The following is an 18,815-nucleotide window of genomic DNA, read 5'->3' as shown; positions in this document are numbered from 1 at the left end:
TCCAATCTAGCTCCACGCCAATGTCTCTACTTCCTTGCCAATGGCTTGAGTAAAAGCTGAAGAAGACCCATGTGCCTAAACACTTGCCACTCAAGACCTGGAAGAAGCTCTTGACTCCTGGCTTTGACCTGGCCCAGCCACAGCTGTTGTGGCCATATGGGGCATGCGCCAACCCTTGGAAGATCTGCCTGTCTCTCTTATCTCTCAGTCTCCAACTCCTTCAAATTAAAACAACAGCTGTTTAAAAGTTGAGCCTGGGTTTACAGTTTCAGCAACATAACAGGTTGCATGATGGTAGATTTCCATCTTCTGCTACAAACACAGGGAGAGTGCCAGGTGAATTACAATAAAGTTTTCAAGTATGCAAACTGATCTCGAAAGGAAATCCGTCAGTGCCAGGGAGGCAGCTTGAAGCTTGAGCAGCAGCCTCTTACACTGAAGGTATGGGACCTGAGGTGGGGGCATCGCATCAAGTGCAGATCCTGGGACGTGGGATGGAGTTTCACAACACCACGGAACCCAGAAACATGCCTGGACTAGTGTTGGGCAGGGGCAGGAACCAAGGCTTCTCCACAAAGAATGCATCATTGGAAAGCTACCTGCTCAGGGAAAGATGATCTGGAAGCTACCCATGTCCCCCACCCAAAAGCCAGGAAAACATCCACAGAGCATTTTTTCCCCTGGGGTTCTCAGTGACAGATGACAATTCCTCCAACTCAGAAGTCAGCCTCAGCCCCCTTTAAATGGGTACAACTCATGATATGCTTAGCATAGGCAAACAAGAACCGATGCACTGCAATGCAGAGTGTCCATGTTTCCCGAGGGAAAAACAACGTCCACTGTAAAATGAGCTCGCAGGAAAAATTACAAATCACACAAAGAAACAAACACTCCAGTGTGAAGGAGCCTAAATAAACACAGCAGCTGAGAGGGGTAGCATCTCAAGCCCCTTCAGGGGGTCTGACATGACTATGAGATGTAGAAATGGTATTAGCTTCACTCCCCATGTAGTTGAACAGCTGCTCCCAGGGAGCATGGGAAAAGCTTGTGTAAGGAGTTGTGATTGGGTTGGGGTGGAGGTGGGGCCTGGATTAGGCACCTGCTATTCTACTGGGGTCTTCAAGACCCTTATGCTTGTCCCTAACTGTCAGTAGAAGTAAGGAGAAATTTGAAGTCTATTTAGATGGTAGAAAAATTCTGCCTTGGAGTATTGTGATGCTTGGATGTCTTTTTTTGGGACATGTAATGAACTGTACATTCTTAGTATATGCAACTTGATGTGTTTTGGGGAAAAACTGTGCATTCCTGAAAACATCACCTCCTTCAAGGTCATTAACACATTATTGCTTTCCAGCATTTCCTTTGGTTGCTTTTATTATGATAATGATGATTATTTGTGATAAGAATTGGGATGTACGCCCATATGGCCTCCGATTAGGGTGAAGAGGGTTGAAGTATGGAGGAAGGTAGATGGGGAAAAATGTTTTAGCTCTTTTTTTTCCTCCTGTGTTTGTAGAGGAGGTGGGGAGGAGGCTACTTACTGTCGAACTACATCAACACCCGGAGGAAGGAGGGACAGTCCTTTGATGATGCCTTAGAGACCCTGATATGGGGAAGAGTATTCTGATAGTGTTAGTTGAGTGGTTTTGATTGTCTGATACATCATTGGTTTCACTGCACAGGGTTGAGAAAATCTTCCCAAAGTCTGCTGGCTGACCAAGTCCACCTTATCGCATCCACAGGCCCAGACTCTTGCTGCAAAGCTTGGCCAGGAGAACTGATTTCCATGCTCTGATGAGGCACTTGAGGTCCTCTTCTGGTCTGGATGAGCAGGCTGTCATGTCCCCTGTGTGCATCTGGGCATGCTGTTCCTGCACAGGCATCAGCAACTGAGGAGGCCCAGTCCTGGCACATGTACTCCATGGTGGGGACCATATATGTTGTGATTTTTTTCCTGTAGCCAGGTTTTAAGTTAGGGAATGACCTGAGATACCTCACCTGTCAAACCTCAGATCTGACATTTGTGTACACCAGTCAGTGCAGAATTAGGTTTGGTTTGTCAGTCATACTAACCGACACACTAAATGATGGATGCAGCTGCATGGTCAGTTTTGGTCTCAGCTCTATGTCTCATGAGAACCTATGGGTACTACAGGCACCTGCCACAGGCTTGGTTCTCACACATACCAGTGAGTGCGGTGACCTAGTCAGGGCAACTGCCCAAAACCCCCACAAAGCCTGCCCCTAGTTGTGGTTTTGGCTTGCGCTGGCATGTGCTAAGGCCTAACCCAGCCTGTCCTGTCTTGCATCCCATCTGGCTCTTGTGCACGCCCATGATGCTGTAGCTCAGCCCAGCCTTACCCACCCCAGACCTGGCCCACACATGTGCTGGCAGGTGCTGCTGCCTGGTCCAGCTTGACTGGCCCCCAGCCCTGGCTCTCATGCTCACCAGTGGGAACAGCAACCTATCAGAGTGAATGTCCACAGTTCCCCTACCAGGCTTGCTCTCAGTCCAAGATCTTGTGCTTGCTAAGGTGTACTGTGGTCCGGCCTGACATGATTCGCACCCAGTTCCAGCACTTGCCCGTGGGTGTGGCAGCCTAGACCAGCCTGGCTCGACCTTAGTCTGAGCCCACTGCCAACTGACAGGTGCTGCAGCCCTGCCAGAACCAGCTCATCCCTAGTTCCAGCTGTCATACTCACCAGTGGAAGCAGCAGCCCAGCAGAGGAGTTCCCAAAGTTCCCCTAACAGGACTGCTCCCAACCGCTGGGTCTTGTGGGTATTATGACCCATTCTAGCACAACGTGTCCCTAGTCTCTGCATTTGCTGCTGCAGCCTGGTTTAGCTTGGCCCATTCCCAGTGCTAGTTCTTGCAAATGGGTGCAGCAGCCTATCCCAACCTGGCCACACCCAGTGCTAACCCTCATGTGAACTGGTGGGTATTGTGGCCCAAACTTGTCCTGGCCTGCTCCCTGTCCTGGCTCTTGCATGTGCTGGCATGTACTGTGGACTGGCTCAGCCCAGCCCACCCCCAGACCTGGCCCACACGTATGCTTACAGATGCTGCAGCCCTGCCTGGCCTGGCCTATCCTCAGCCCCATTCTCAAGCTCACCAATGGGAGCTGCATCCTAACAGAGGAGTTCCTAAAAACTTCCCCTAACAGACTTGCTCCCAGCCCCAGATCTTGTGTGTGCCCGTGGGTGCTGTGGCCAGCCTGAGCTGACCTACTCCATAGTCCTGGCACTCACCTGTAGGTACTGTGGCCTAGCCTGACTAGTCCACAACCTTTCCATGCTCTCACTGATGGGTGCTACATCCAGCCTGACCCATCGGCATACATAGTTTACATGTGAGCCAGTGGGTGCCATGGTCTAGTCTAGCCCTTCCTGTACTCATTCTGACTCTCAGCAGTGCCAGTAGGCTGGGGTCTAGCCCAGTCTGGCACACCCCCAGACCCAGCCTACACACATGCTGACAGATGCTGTTGCTTTGCCCAGCTGGTCCACCTCTAACCCTGGCTCTCATGCTCACCAGTGGGAGCTGCAGCCAAGCAGGGGCGGGTCCTCAAAGTTCCCCTACCATGCCCATTCTCAGCCCAAATCTTGCACATACTGGCAAGTGCTTTGGCTTAGCCTAGCATGGCCTACCTTTAGTCTCAGCTTTCATTGGAGGGTATTGCGGCCTAGCCCTGGCATAGTCCATACCCTGTCCTGGCTCTTGCATTTGCCAGCAAGTACTGTGGCCTGACCCAGGGTGGTCTGCCCATAGATAGAGCCCACCAAGTGGGCTGTATACATAGATACATTCCAACAAGTGCTGAAGCACTACATGGCTTGGCTCATCCCCCAGCTCCACCTCTTGTGCTCCCCAACAGGAGCTGCGTCCTGGCAGGGGAGTTCCCCAAGTTCACCTACTATGCCCACTCCCAGCCCCAGATCTCACATATTTTGGCAGGTGCTATGGCCCTGCTTGGCATGGTCTGCCCTCAGTCCTGGCTTTTGCATGTGCTGGTGAATGCTACAACCTTGCTCAGTCTGGCTTCCTCCCAGCCCCTTTCCTGTGAGTGTTGGTGATTTCCACCATCCAGCTTGGCTTGGCTCATCACCACCCCTGCCCTAATCCCAAGCTCTTGTGCAGACTGGTGGATGTTGCAGTTCCGCAGAGGTGAGCTCACAAATCCCTTACAGAGTCTGCCCACAGATCTGGTTCTCTTGTGTTCCAATGGGTGCTGTGGCCCAACCTAGCTTGATCCATTCTCTACCCTGACACAGGTGGGTTTTGCAGCCTAGCCCAGCCAGGCATGCCCTTAGCCCCAGCTTTTTTTTTTAATCTTACTTAGTTTATTAGGGTACAAAGGGTCAAGGGCTACAGGGTGAAAATGGGTAATACCATTGTTTCCACACTAATATTATCATTTTCCCCTATATCTGGGGTCAGGGGAGAAACAAAGGGAAAAGCCCCACCCAGCCTCCCACCCGTCCCAGATCCCCAACGGGAAGTGAGCTCCGAGGGTCCTGCTCAAACAGTTTTGATAGTTGATCAGTTCTGGATTGCTGCCAATTTCTCAGTTCCAATCGCAATGAAACCTATTCCGAGTCCACTGGCTGACAGTCTCTTCGTGGTTGGGGTTCTAAGATCAGCAGTTCAGTTGGAGGGATCTCCAAAGAAACTTCATCTGAGATGATCCCAGACCTGATTCTTGCACGAGTTTGCTAGTATAGAGTCCAACACCATCCGTCACACCAATCAGCTTAAGCACATGCTGGTCGTTGGGATTACTGGGTTCGTTCTGTTTCCAGCCCTGTCTTCCTTGTGAACCAACGGGTGTTGTAGTCCAGCTCGATCCTGCCTACTTCATACTCGGTCCTCATGCAAACCAGTTGGAGCTGCAGCCTAGTTGGGGCGACTCCCCATAACTCCCACAAGTCCTGTCCCCTACGCTGGTTCCCATGCTTGCCAGTATGCACCGCAGGCTTGTCCAGTCTGTCCCACATCCCATTCGGCTCTCATACATGTCTTTGAAGCCCAGCTCAACCCAACCAACCTACTATCCAGCTCACACACCTACTGGCAGGTGCCCTTCTGTCCAGCCACCCCTGCCCCTGTCCTGGTGTTTGAGCTGTCCAATGAGAGTGGTAGCCCCAAGGGAGGTGCCCACTATTTCCCTTCTAGGCCACACCCACTCCCAGATTGTGCACTCTCCAGGTAGTTCTGGCATTTGACTTGACAGAATTAGCTCCCAGTGCCAGCCTCTGCCAGCTAGTGCTGCGGCTAGCCCAACCAACCCTCACCCACTCTAGTTTTTGTTTGTACCAGTCGGAACAGTCAGCCCACTGTGGCCCTTCCCTTATCTAGTTCTGATCTGCCCCCATCCCGACTCACGCTTTCCAATGGAAGTAGTTGTCCAGCAGGGGAGCCCACATTCCGCTGTCGGCTTTGCCTCCTCCCCCTGATTATCACATGTGCTGTTTGGGTGCTACAACCACATCTGGTACTGCTCATCTCACCTTGGCAAGCCCCAGCTTTTGCGTGTACCAGTGGGCAACAGGCAATGTAACTCACCCCAGACCAGTCTAGGTCTCTCATGTGGGCGTGTACCTTGGCCTGACCTAGACATACCCTCCTGTTTACCTGCTGTAAACCACTCCATTTTAGCTGCCTTGCCTACCTATGAGTGCAGTGACATGGTCTGTGGAAACCCCTAAAAGTCACTCTTCACCTGTCAAACATGCCTTCACTGGCTCCTACTCCAACATGTCCCCAGAACCCTTTCCCTGGGCAATCTGCAGCACTGTCCTCCTCCCCGACCTAACCACTGCATTGCAGCATGGCATGTCCTGGGCCAGAATCTACCACCTTCCTTGCATTTCTTTAAAAACAAAATAGAAGAGGCAACTGTGCTGGCACACTGGAATAGTTAGCACAGATTTGGCATTAACCAGGCTCAGAATGCCCACAAGTTACTGGCTGCTTTTCTCCCAGAAGTGTGACACTTGCCCACGTACAAGGCAACCTAGACAGCTGCCTATATTGGGGTTGTGGTAAGAATGTTTTAGATAAGATCTGCTAAGTGTTACTAACACACACACACACACACACACACACACACACACACACACTGGTAACTATTCAGTTATGTTAGTGGACATGTTATTAGCTTGTGTTGATCATTTCACAATGTATACAAATATCCAAACATCCAATTGTTCACCTTACCAAAAATCTAACTTTTTAAGTTTAAGTATATGCTATAGTGTTGTTAGCTATAGACCCTAGACTGTCTGGTAGAGCTCTAGAATTTATCCCTCTTATATGATTGACATTTTCCAAACTCTATAATGTTATATCAATGCTCAGGTATTCTTAATCAAAGACCTGCCTTAAATTCTCTTAAGAGTTCAGTGTGGTATACACTCATTTTTACAAAGTATTTTGAACTGGTCAATGAATTTTGAAACCCACTGATGTTTTCAGACAATGTTCTGCCTCGATTTGGTTTCTCTGCTGGGTTAGACACAGCTTCATGCTGATCGAGTGGAATCATGCCAGAAACTCTAATATTCCAGTAAGGTCTGCAGGCAAACAGAAAGCTTTAATGTCATGTGGTTACTATGTAATTTTTTTTCTATAATCTTAGTATTAAGCCATGGTTTTTATCAGTGGAATCCCCCAAATCTGTAGAAAGGAGAAGAGTGCTTGGGGTGGGAGGCTCACCTTGAAGCTAAAATGTTCTGAACAAAATTATCCATAAAGTGAGGAGTAACTAGGGGAGGTAGGTGCTGATTGATTTGGTAGTTCCTAATTCCTCAGCTGAATCTCAAGATGGCGAGTTTTGGAATCGGTGCATTTGATAAGCAAAGCACACAATCTGACCTTCCACTTGAAGCTTGATGATGGTGAACTTCATAAAGCAGTGACTTGATATTAAAAATAAAGGAAGGATGGGATCTACTTATTCCATTCTGGGCATATGAGGGTTCATCCAAAATCATGGAAAATGTGTAGTGTGAAAGAACTGTGCATGAATTTCAAGCTTCTTTTGATCAGAAGTATTTTAATTCTATTCCATAAACTTTTTGAAATATCTTTTTGTATCAAAGGATAAGAAATCGTTACGCCAAAGACACGACTTCTTGGCATGTTTATCACAGCACTATGTACATAGCCACACTGTGGAAACAACTGTAGTTTCCACCAAAGCATGAATGGATAAATAAAAGAAGTCTTCATACACAGTGAGATATTATGCATCCACAACACGGATGGAGTTCTGTCATTTTTGGTAACATGGATAGGACTGGAAAATATTACTTCAATTGGAATAAGCCAGGCACAAAAGACACATACTCCAGGTTTTCACTAATATGTGGAAGAATAAAATGTTGATTTCATAGGTGGAGAGGGCGTAAGAGTAGCTGTTACAGGCTAGGGAGTCAAGTGGGAAGTGGAATAGAGGGGAGTTGGACAGCTGATACCACAATCCACTTACATATTAGGGAGGAGTTCTTGTGTTCTTTAGTAGAGTAGTGGAAACCACTTATCACATATCTTGTGAAGGGTTAGAAGCTTCTCCATCCACCACAGAGAAATGATAAATATTTAAGGAGAGAAAAATGTTAATTATGCTAATTTTAAAATTAAATATTGCATGCATGTGTCAGAATATCTTATTATATGCCACAGATACATGCAACTGTTGTGGTCAATTTAAAAATAGAACAAAAAGATACAGGTGTGTGTAGTGGAACAATGGGTTAAGTCACTGCTTAGGATGTACCCATTCCATATCCAGGAGACTTTTTGGTAACATGTGATGGCTCAAGTGCTTGGGCCCCTTCCACCCGTGTGTGGGATCCAGAAGGAATTCTGGCTCCTTGCTTTACCCTGCTCCAGCCCTGATTGTTTTGGCATTCATTTGGGGATTCAGCCAGCAGATGGAAGATCTCTGTCTGTCTTCCAAATAGATGAAAAAAAATTAACATAAAAAGATCAAGTATGAAGGCAAAGGCATTTTCTCTTTTGCCAGTGGGTTGAAGATCAGGGAATGCGATGTGAGGAGAAACCTGCTAAGAGTGAAAGTGTCAGTTCTTCTGAATGTGGGCTTGGCACCACTCAACTCCCAAACGTCCAAGCTCAGGAGAACTCCAGGTGTCTTAGGACAAAGGCAGGGATCTCCCGTCCCCTAGAAAGTTGAGGGAGGGCACAGAAACAAATATTTTCTGCTCTGGTGGCTTGTGGGGAGGCTTTGCTAAATATGTTGCCTCCTGTTTACAGAAGAGCAAGGCAGACACGCTGAGGGACACCTGCCTCTCCATTTGCACATCTTATGAATCCACATGTTGGAGTTGTGAGTCTCCCATCACCAGGGCTGTGACGCTGTGGCTCATAACCTGTAGGTATTATCCCCATTAGTCAATGGCAGGATGTGCAGGTGAGTTAAGATGTCTCTGCCTCTTGCTGGTGGGTGTGAAGCATCCCTCCTAAACCTGCATTAATGACAGGCGTTCTGATTACTGCTTGAAAGAAGTGATTTGGATATCTGGGCTCTTTGCATCCTTACTCTGTATGTATCAGTTTAGAACCTTCAGAATTAACTGCTTCTCAGATGTGTGATTATTGCCCACTTAGCCCTAGGCAAAGAAGTAGTCGTTCTTTTCACTGGAGTCTTGCTGTGCTGTAATTATGTGAAGAGTAAATGGTGATAGATTCTGTGTGATTTTACAGCAGGTTAATTTAGTATCATTAGGGAATAACCGGTGGCTAGAAAAACTCAATGTTCTTTTAACAAAAATGCAGATAATACCTAGCACTTGATAAATTTTATGATTCTTAAGTGTTATGTAAGTTGGAAAAAGCTTTGTTTTTTGGGGGAGACTACAGCAGGCACTTACGCTTGAAGAGCAAGGATGGAGAAGAGCACTTGGTCTCCATCTGCTTCTTGACACTGTAGAAAAAATGTAAATGAAAGTGAGCAGTACAATGCTCTGATTCTTTTTGGTGTAAGTGGGAATTGCAGTCCTCTTTCCATTAAGAAGTGCAACTTTCTGCATTATTGGAAAATGTGATTATGAAAATTTTGTTAAAGAGACTTGTATTCTTTCAAAATTGAGCATGCTGTAAGTGAACCTGGCTGTGGGGTTTATTTTACACATTATGTAGAAAGGGTATCTTATAATTCCAAGTAGCTTGAAATTCTTGGTAGCATCAATCTAAGTGGACAGAGTCAGCGTCTGCCTTGTGCTTGACGAGTTTGCCTGCCATCCTTACCTTCTTCCTTGTGCTCATTTTGGTAGTTTCAGTGCAGGATGGGTATGGCAAAGGCTGGCCTGCCCTTTGGTAGCAGAAGTTGACTGCTGTTTTATTATGAGTCCTTCCCTGAAGTGGACGCTGAGATACAACCTGGGTGCAAAGAGTTTGGAAAGTGATCACAGGAGGTGTGGTGAGGGAGCAGGAGCCAAGGGAGAGTGAAGAGAGCTGGTGAAGTGGTGTTAGTGAGTGGATTATTGCTGGGGCTTCTGAAAAGCTGCTGGAAGGCATGCTAGGAGTGAGGAGAACTGGTAGATTTGCCTGCCGTATAAAGGCAAGATGGTGTTTACCACTCAAATCCTGGGAAACTGTAAATAGGCAACTTACATGGCAAAGACATTAATTAAGCTGATGTAATTGAACTAAGGACCTGGAGGTGGGGAGATGATCAGAGCAAGAGAAGAACATATGAAGGTGTTGTGCAGTGGTTTTTGGTGGTGGGATAAGGTGCTGTAAACCTTTTTATGTCAATTGATTTTTTTCACGTGCACATTTTCCTTATGTTCGGTTGAAGAGAGCTTGATTATCATGTGTCATGGTGAAGATCGGTTTTGGTCATGCCTGTTGGGAGTTCTGTGCCCCTCCTGGATGTTGTTTCCCATTCTTTCTCTAGATTAGGGAAATTTTCCATTATTATTTCATCAAATACATTTGTAAACCCAGCTTCTCTTTCTGCACCTTCTGGGACTCCCTTAACTCTTACATTTGGCCTTTTAATAGTGTCTTTCAGTTCTTGAATACTTTTTTTTAGCTTGGCCCAGCTCTGCTTCCAGCTTTTTGTTTGTTTCCCCCTGGTGACAGGAAATATCTTCCAGTTCTAAGATTCTTTCTTCTGCCTCCTTCATTCTATTTTGGAGACACTACACTGTACTTTTAGTTTGCTGCACCGTATTCTTCATTTCTAATGTATCAGCTTTCATTTGACTAGTTTCCAGTGTGACATATTCCTTAAATTCCTCAAATGCATGCTTTACATGCTTCTCATTGTGGATAAGAAGTTTTATAACAAGTGTTTTGAATTTTGTGTCCCGTTTTTTCGAAGTCTTCCTCAGTTAACTCTGAGGTTAGCAAAGGGTTTTGCTCCTTAGCAGGGGAGTTTTCGATAATATTCATTGTGCCTTTGTCTTTTATTTTGCTCTTGGTCATTGTACTTCTGGTTGTCAGGTTCTTCTCCTTGGGGCAGGTTTCTAAGCTGTGTTACCCACAGGTCTACATTTCGATTTTACTTATTACAGTTGGCACATGGATCTTTGTAGTCAGTTGTGCCACTCCCTCCAGTGAGTTTCAGGTCTGGGTTCTTATGTTAGATTTCCACCATAGTCTCTGTAGCCCCAGCTCCTGGCTCACCAGTCTCTACCTCCTGTGATAGCATGCTGAGGCTGCACCATTGTCTTTACCACCTTTCTCCCACTTCTGGTTGAAACAGGTCCCAGGATTAGGGAGACACCAGGAGTCCTATATAGCTAGATTGTTGTTGGTGCTGATTTTTCCGGAACCTGTTGGCCGTTAGGTCTGAGGGTTACACAGACCTATTTTGACCTATATGATGCCAAATTTGGTATTATTTTCCTCTGGGACCAGTGCAATGCACTGAGCTCAGTGAGTTCTTGCCGATGTTTCCCTGCAGTCTTGAAGCATTTGCCACACTTTGGGCCCGGCGGCGTGGCCTAGTGGCTGAAGTCCTCGCCTTGAACACCCCGGGATCCCATATGGGCGCCGGTTCTAATCCCGGCAGCTCCACTTCCCATCCAGCTCCCTGCTTGTGGCCTGGAAAAGCAGTTGAGGACGGCCCAATGCATTGGGACACTGCACCTGCGTGGGAGACCTGGAAGAGGTTCCTGGTTCCCGGCATCGGATCGGTGCAGCATCGGCCCGTTGCGGCTCACTTGGGGAGTGAATCATCGGACAGAAGATCTTCCTCTCTGTCTCTCCTCCTCTGTGTATATCTGGCTGTAATAAAATGAATAAATCTTAAAAAAAAAAAAGCATTTGCCACACTTTAAAAATGGAACCTTATGTCCTGGCTGTCAAATCTGAGGGCTACCTGGACTGGTCTTTGGTGTAGCCTATAGGATGGCATGTTGTTGCAGTTCGCTGAGCCAGAAATGAGTTCACTCCCGATGCAGTACATGCTCAGTCCTGTACCATAACCTTTGTCTCTCTAGACAAAATGGTGCCTGAATCTGCTCTGGAAGACGGACTGGCCTGTGAAATCTACCCTTTTCTAGCACTGCCTGTCTGGGACTTGCTGCTCTGTGTCTTCTCCTGGTCAAATGAAACAGACCAGCAGGATGGGCAGTTCTTTGTCTGGGTTCAGCTCCTGAGCTCCTGGTAAACGTCTCTTCCCATCTTGTTGCTGATGGAGTTCAGATCATTGTTCCCTGAATGCCTCTGGGGTATCGGTCACTGCAACACTCTGTTGTTTCTGATGCTTTCCCACTTCTGTCCATCTCCAGGTGGCCTTCTGCTGTCATTCTGTCTTTCCCTATTTCTTGGTATGTGCCCTCTGTGCTTCATACTGGCTAATGCTTCTCTGTCTGTTTAAATGTGTCTTTACCCTATTCTGTCATTTTGATGTTTCCCCAATATGTAATGCTTTTAGTCACTAAATTTGTGGTCTTTATTGTGCAGCAACAGGAAATATACTATACTACTATCTAAGTGTACCTGCAGCCCTCATTGACTAAGGCTGGCTCCCAGGTGATACTTGCTTTTCCTTTCTGGACAGCTCCTCCAAGGCTGCTCAGAGACCCCTTCAGGCCTAAATGGGGCCGAAGTCATCTGCAGGACTCATGGGTTCATCAGTGAACTTGACAAAAGAGTTGAGCAGCAGCATGAAAGTTTCTTGTATATACTTGGACAAGCTCTTCTGGGTTGTTTCTTATGCTGAATATTTTCAATCTACAGTTTGAGGATATAGAACCCACACAGTTGACCAGTGCAGTATAGTTGATAGCTTATAGGTGATAATATAAGAACATCTTTTCGTCTGCAGTTTCTGCTTCATTCTTTCCATCATTTTTTCTTAGAGAAGTTAGGTGAATGGCAAATTACTGTACCCAGGAGACCATTCTACTATCTGCTTTTGTCCATCTAATGTTACCAGATTTAATGTTTATCTTTCTGTACTTAGCTTATTCAGTTGGTACCCTTTGTGTGTGTCTGTGCTGTAACAAATGACAGCTTCTACCCAGCCCTGTCTTTTTTAAAGGCAAGTAGGATCCATCATTTGTATGCATATACTGTATTTCCTTTATTCACTCATTCTTTGGTGGACACTGGATTGATTCCATAGCTTGGGGATTGTGAATGATGCTGCAGTGAATATGGGGGCATACATGTTTCTTCACCATACTTATTTCCTTTGTGTGTCCAGCAACTGGTAGTAAGGTTCCATTTTTAGTTGTTTGAGGAAACTGCATGCTGTTTTGCATAGTGACTTTATGAATTTACATTTCTACCAACAATGTGCAAATGTTCCAGTATCTTTGTTATTTAGGCTTTCATAGTAGCCACTCAATTAGGTGTGAAGCAATAGATCTTTGTGATCTTAATTCACATTTCTCTAACGACTGGTGATAGCACACATTTTGTATACCTGTTGTCCATTTACCATTTGAAAAACTATTTGAAGTGAACAAATTTCATATTATTTCATAATACGGTTGATACATCACACCCTTTCCCCCTCCTGCGGTCCCTACCTACTCTCCTCCTTCCTTATTTCTTCTTTTAAATTTTGGAAGTGATGTACTTTTGGTTCACAATCATAGGCTTTACAATCCATTAGGTAAAGAATAGGGCTTGGCGTAGTAACCTAGTGGCTAGAGCCCTTGCCTTGCACATACCAGGAAGCCATATGGTCGTCGGTTCTAATCCCAGCAATCACACATCCCATCCAGCTTCCTGCTATGGCCTTGAGACCTTGCACCAATGTGAGACCTGAAAGAGGCTCCAGGCTCTTGGCTTTGGATCAGTGGAGCTCTGGCCATTGTGGCCGCCTAGGGAGTGAATCATCGGATGGAAGATCCTCCTCTCTGTCTTTCTATCTCTCTGTATATCTGACTTTCAAATAAAATAAATAAATCTTTTTGTAAAAAAAAATTCAACAAAAAGTAAGTAGGAAAAACACTGTTCCTCAAGAGTGTAGACAAAGACTGTAAACAAGAATCAAATCTCAAAATGTCACTTTCATTCACGTGGATTAAATATTATTTATACTCTGTATCAGTTATCATAGATCAGGGAAAATGTATGATATTTTTGTTTTGGTGTCTGACTTATTTCACTAAGAATAATATTTTCCAGTTGCTGCCATTTGTTGTGAAAGATAGGATTTCATTCTTTTTTTTTTTTAACTCATTAATTACATTGTATTATGTGACACAGTTTCATAGGTACTTGGGTTCTCCCCACCCCTCCCCAAACCCTCCCACCATGGTGGATTCCTCCACCTTGTTGCATAACCACAGTTCAAGTTCAGTTGAGATTCCCCCATTGCAAGCATATACCAAACATAGAGTCCAGCATCTTATTGTCCAGTCAAGTTCAAGGCTTCTTAGGTATACCCTCTCTGGTCTGAAGACAGAGCCAGCAGAGTATCATCCCAATCAATTAAAAGCTCCAACATACCATCAGCAAAAATTTACATCATTATGGAATTAATTGACATAGTAATGAGTAACCAATATGTTAAAAGTAAATGCGAGTTCTTAACCACCTTCTGTGACCACCTCATTGACATTTCAATTTTAGTTTATACGCAACATATAACATACATAACATAACATGTTATACATAACATCATATCATCTTAAATTAAGGCAAACATGTGGTATTTAACCTTTTGGGATTGGCTCATTTCCCATAGCATTATGGTTTCCAGTTTGGCCCATTTGGCCACAAAGAACTGCATTTTGTTTTTTTTTAATAGCTGAGTAGTATTCCATGGAGTAGATGAACCATAGCTTTCTTATCCAATCCTCTGTTGATGGGCATTTTGGTTGCTTCCATGTTTTTGCAATTACTGATTGTGCTGCTATGAGCATAGGAGTGCATGTTGGTTTCTCATAAAACAAGTGTTCTGGATATATTCCTAGGAGTGCTATTGCTGGATCATACGGTATGTTGATTTTGAGTTGTTTGAATGTTCTCCATACTGATTTCCATAGAGGCTGTACAGGCCTGCAGCCCCACCAGCAGTGGAGTAGGGATCCCTTTTCCCCACAACCTCGCCAACAAGTGTTGTTGGTGCTTTTATTCATGTGGGCCAGTCTTACTGGCGTCAGGTGGTACCTCATTGATGTTTTAATTTGGATTTCCCTTATTGCCAGGGAACTTGAGCAGTTTTTCATATGTTTATTTGCCATTTGGGTTTGTTCCTTTGTGAAGTGTCTGCTCATGTCCCGTGCCCATTTCCTGAGTGGCTTGTTTGTTTTGGTGTTTTGGCTGTTTTGTAGCTCTTTGTATATTCTGGAGATCAGCCCTCTATCACCTATGTCGTGTGCGAAGATCTTCTCCCATTCTGTGGGCTGCTTTTTTACTTTATTGATTGTTTCCTTTGCTGTACAGAAGCTTCTTAGTTTGATGAGGTCCCATTTGTTTATTCTGGTCTTGATTTCTATTGCTTTTGGAGTCCTTTTTAGGAAGTCGGGACCTACCCCTAGATCTTGCAGAGTATTTCCAACATTTTCCTCCAAAAGTTTGAAGGTTGCTGGATGTAGGTTTAGATCTTTTATCCATTTAGATTTGATCTTGGTGTATGGTGAGAGATGTGGGTCTGTCTTTTTGTTTCTACAGGCTATCAACCAGTTGTCCCAACAGCATTTATTGAACAGACCTTCCCATTTGCCAGGATTATCGTTTGTCCTTTTGTCAAAGATTATTTGGCTGTATCTGTGTGGGTTCCCGTCTGGTGTTTCTATTCTGCTCCATTGATCTTCCTCTCTATCTTTGTGCCAGTACCAGGCTGTTTTGATAACCACTGCCCTATAGTATGTCCAGAGGTCTGGCACTGTGATTCCCCCTGCTAACTTCCTGTTCTTCAGGATGGTTCTGGCTGTTCGTGGTTTTTTGTGTTTCCAGATGAACCTTTGGATCATTGTTTCCAGTTCCATGAAGAATGTTTTTGGCAATTTGATTGGAATTGTGTTGAATGTATATATTGCTTTGGCAATATAGACATTTTAATGATATTGATTTTACCTATCCAGGAGCATGGGATGTTACTCCATCTTTCGAGGTCTTGTTCAATTTCTTTTTTAAGTGGTTTGTAGTTTTCCTCAAATATGTCTCCTACATTTTTGGTTAGATTTATTCCCAGATATTTCATACTTTTCTCTGTTATTTTGAATGGTATCTTGCTGGTTAAATCTTTTTCCATCTTAGGGCTATTTGCATACACTATGGCTGTTGATTTTTGTTCATTAATTTTGTACCCTGCCACTCTACCAAACTAGTTCTAGGAGTCTCTGTGTTGAGCCTCTTGGCTCTTCTACATAAAGAATCATGTCATCTGCGTATAGTGAAAGCTTGACTTCTTCATTTTCCATTTGGATTCCTTTGATTTGTTTTTCTTGTCTTATGGCCTCAGCAAGTACCTCTAGGACTATTTTGCATAGCAGTGGAGAAAGTGGACATCCCTGTCTTGTTCCAGATCTCAGTGGGAAGGGTTCCAGTTTTTCTCCATTCAGTATGATGCTGGCGTTGGGTTTTTCATATATTGCTTTGATTATGTTGTGGATTTTTCCATCTATGCCTACCTTGGTTAGGGTTTTTAGCAGGAAGTGGTGTTGGATTTTGTCGAAAGCTTTTTCTGCATCTATTGATACTATCATGTGATTCTTGTTTTTCAGTTTTTGGATGTGGTGTATCACATTTATGGATTTCCTTATGTTGAACCACCCCTGCATTCCAGGGATGAATCCTACTTGATCTGGATGAACGATCTGTCGGATGATTTTTTGAATTCTATTGACTAGGATTTTGTTGACTATCTTAGCATTAATGTTCATCAGAGAGATAGGTCTGTAGTTTTCTTTCTCTGTTAGTTCTCTGTCCGGTTTTGGGATTAAGGTAATGTTGGCTTCATAGAAGGAGTTTGGAAGGGTTGCTTCCTTTTCTATTGTTTTGGAGAGTTTGTAGAGGATTGGGGTTAGTTCTGTTCGGAATGTTTTGTAGAATTCTGTAGTGAAGCCGCCTGGGCCTGGGCTTTTCTTTGTTGGGAGGTCTTTAATCACTGATTCAATCTCTGCTTCAGTTATGGGTTTTTTCAGTTCGTTTGTTGCCTCTGGGCTAAGTTTTGGCAGGTGGTGTGAGTCTAAGAACTTTTCCATTTCTTGGTGGTCTTCTGATTTGTTGGAATACAGTGCTTTGTAGTAATTTCTAATTATGTTCTTAATGGTTGTAATGTCTGTTGTTATGTTGCCTTTTTCATCTTTGATGCTGTTAATTCTTGCTTTCTCTTGTTTTTTCTTTGTCAGTCGGGCCAGTGGGGTGTCTATCTTGTTTATCTTCTCAAAAAACCAGCTTTTTGATTAATTGATTTTGTGTATGGCTTTTTAAATTTCTATCTGGTTGATTTCCTCCCTTGTTTTGATGATTTCTTGTTTCCTGTTGTGTGTGGGGCTCATCTGCTGCTACTTTTCCAATTCCTGGAGGTGTGTGGTTAGTTCCTGTATTTGGCGCCTCTCTTGAACCTTGACATGAGCTCCAATTGCGATGAATTTACCCCATAGCACTGCTTTGGCTGTGTCCCACAAGTTTTGGAATGTTGTGTCAGAGTTTTCATTGGTTTCCATAAATTTTTTGATCTCATCTTTAATTTCTTCCCTGACCCGTTGTTCATTTAATAGCATGTTGTTCAACCTCCAAGAGTTTCTGTATTTCCTTGGGCATTTTGAATTGCTGATTTCCAGTTCCATTCCGTGGTGGTCTGAGAGGGTACATGGTATGATTCCTATCTTTTTGAAGTTATTTAGATTTGCTTTGTGTCCTATCATGTGGTCGATCCTGGAGAAGGTGCCATGCACTGCTGAAAAAAAATGTATAATCTGTGGTGTTAGGATAAAAAGTTCTATAAATGTCTACTAAGTCTAGTTGTTCTAATGTTTGTATTAGCTCTGTTGTTTCTTTGTTGAGTTTTTGTTTTGTTGATCTGTCTATAGTTGTTAGTGGAGTGTTAAGATCGCCCACTATTATTGTGTGTATATCTATGTCTCCCCTTAAGTCTGTAAGTAATTGCTTCACGTAGCTAGGTGCATTTGAATTTGGTGCATATATGTTCACAATGGTAATTACTTCCTGGTGGATCAATCCCTTCACCAATATATAATGTCCTTCTCTGTCCTTTTTGATGTCTGTCAGCTTGAAGTCTAGGTCATCTGAGATTAGGACAGCTACACCAGCCTTTTTTTCTCGTTCATTGGCATGAAATGTCTTTTTCCATCCCTTCACTTTAAATTTCTTAGAGGCTTTTCTTGTTAGATGTGTTTCTTGTAGGCAACATATAGTTGGGTGCTGTTTGATGATCCATTCCGTTAATCTATGCCTTTTGATTGGTGATTTTAGTCCATTTGTGTTTAGAGACAATATTGAGAGGGTGTGATTTTGGGCTTCCATGAGTGTGTGTAAGTGTGTATTTGCAACTATTAGAGTTTCTGATTGGTTGACTTCCCTTGTATGGATTTTAGTGGGGAGGTCTTCCCGTTTGCCATCTTTGATTTTGGTTTTCATTTTTTCTTTCTGGGTTTAGCACCTTCCTGAGGAGATTTTCCAGAGCTGGTTTCGTGTTGATGTATTCTTCGAGTTTCTCTTTACTGTTGAAGTATTTGATTTCATTCTCAAATACAAATGAGAGCTTTGCTGGATACATTATTTTTGGTTGGCAGTTGTTTTGTTTCAGGATTTGATAGGTTTTACCCCATTCTCTCCTTGCTTGGAGCGTTTCTTCTGATAGATCGGCTGTGATTCTGATTTGCCTTCCTCTGAAAGTAATCTTATCCTTTTTTCTTACTTGTCTTAGAATAGTTTCCTTGTATTCACTTAAAGGTAGCTTGAGGACCACATGTCTGGGTGAGGATCTGTTTGGATTGAATCTGCTGGGGGTTCTTTGTCCTTCCTGGATTTGTGCTGGATTTATATTTCCAGTGTTCTGGAAGTTCTCCTGTATTATCTCATTTAGCAACCGTTGCAATCCTGTCTCCTTTTCCACTCCTTCGGGAAGGCCTGTTATTCTAATATTTGATTTTTTGAGGTTGTCTTTCATTTCCTGTATGGACCTATTGGCTTTCTCTAGATTTGTCTCCAACTGTTTGATGAGCTGCTGCCTTTCATTCTGATTGTCTTCCAATTCTGATATTCTGTCCTCTGCTGTGTTCATTTTGTTGGCTAGGCTTTCAATTTTGTGCTCTATATCGAGGATTCCCTTTTTGACTTGATTTATTTCTGCAGTGACATGGTTTTCGAATACCGTGGACTCTTCCCAGCGCTTCTCACTGTCTCTGATGA

At 44.1% G+C, this 18,815-nt stretch overlaps 1 protein-coding gene across 1 annotated transcript in view; it reads left to right on the top strand.

Annotated features, from left to right (window-relative positions):
• The window catches only part of ARMH4 (armadillo like helical domain containing 4), a 139,458-nt gene that overhangs the window by 105,964 nt on the left and 14,679 nt on the right, over positions 1 to 18,815 (top strand). The window lies entirely within an intron of this gene.

Source organism: Ochotona princeps, chromosome 6 (assembly GCF_030435755.1).
Source record: "Ochotona princeps isolate mOchPri1 chromosome 6, mOchPri1.hap1, whole genome shotgun sequence".
NCBI classification, from domain to species: Eukaryota; Metazoa; Chordata; class Mammalia; order Lagomorpha; family Ochotonidae; genus Ochotona; species Ochotona princeps.
The sequence above is the reverse complement of the archived record's forward strand: the minus strand, read 5'-3'. Positions and strand labels throughout refer to the sequence as shown.